The sequence below is a fragment of the Hypanus sabinus genome, chromosome 7 (genome assembly GCF_030144855.1).
Source record: "Hypanus sabinus isolate sHypSab1 chromosome 7, sHypSab1.hap1, whole genome shotgun sequence".
In the NCBI taxonomy this organism is placed as follows: domain Eukaryota; kingdom Metazoa; phylum Chordata; class Chondrichthyes; order Myliobatiformes; family Dasyatidae; genus Hypanus; species Hypanus sabinus.
In genome coordinates, this window is record NC_082712.1 from 145,191,904 (window position 1) to 145,192,653 (window position 750).

General features: G+C 35.2%; 1 non-coding gene across 1 annotated transcript; it reads left to right on the forward strand.

Annotated features, from left to right (window-relative positions):
- Positions 1-243: 243 nt before the first annotated feature.
- On the forward strand, positions 244-316 carry trnaa-agc (transfer RNA alanine (anticodon AGC)). Its single transcript has one exon. It is a non-coding gene; the product is annotated as a tRNA-Ala (tRNA).
- Positions 317-750: the final 434 nt, after the last annotated feature.

The following is a 750-nucleotide window of genomic DNA, read 5'->3' on the forward strand; positions in this document are numbered from 1 at the left end:
ACAAAATGACTATTTAATAAAAGATAACTATCACAGTTAATCTACGCGAAGGGTCTCGGCCCAAAACGTCGACAGTGCTTCTCCCTATAGATGCTGCCTGGCCTGCTGTGTTCCACCAGCATTTTGTGTGTGTTGTTTGAATTTCCAGCATCTGCAGATTTCCTCGTGAACGGACAGTTAATCTAGTGCAGTTTCTATATCAAATCAAAGAGAGAAATGTGGGTAGATATACCAATTACATGTGGGGAATTAGCTCAAATGGTAGAGCGCTCGCTTAGCATGCGAGAGGTAGCGGGATCGATGCCCGCATTCTCCAATAAATCTTTTGGTTGTATTTTGCTATAGCTTTCTATTATTTGTTCATGAATTAATAATTAACAAATATTCAAAAAGCTGTTATGAATAAATGTTCGTTTCCAAATAACATTAATAATCACAATATTTTAAATTTATTATAATGTGCAATTGGTATTACTGTAATCAAAAATTTAGAAATTCGTTAGAAATAGTGCTTGATAAGCTTTCTTCCAGCAATATATGACAACGTTAACCTTAATAGTATATAGAATTAAATTAAATCTGTATTACTGTTTCAAAGACAGGTAGACAGGGTGGTGAAAAAGGCGTTAAACAAACTAGACTTCATCAGCCACTCAATTTAGGAGTAGGGACATAATGTTGCCGTGGTATAAGTCGTTGGCAAGACTGTATTTGGAATACTTTGTGCAACTGATATATGAAAGATGTTGT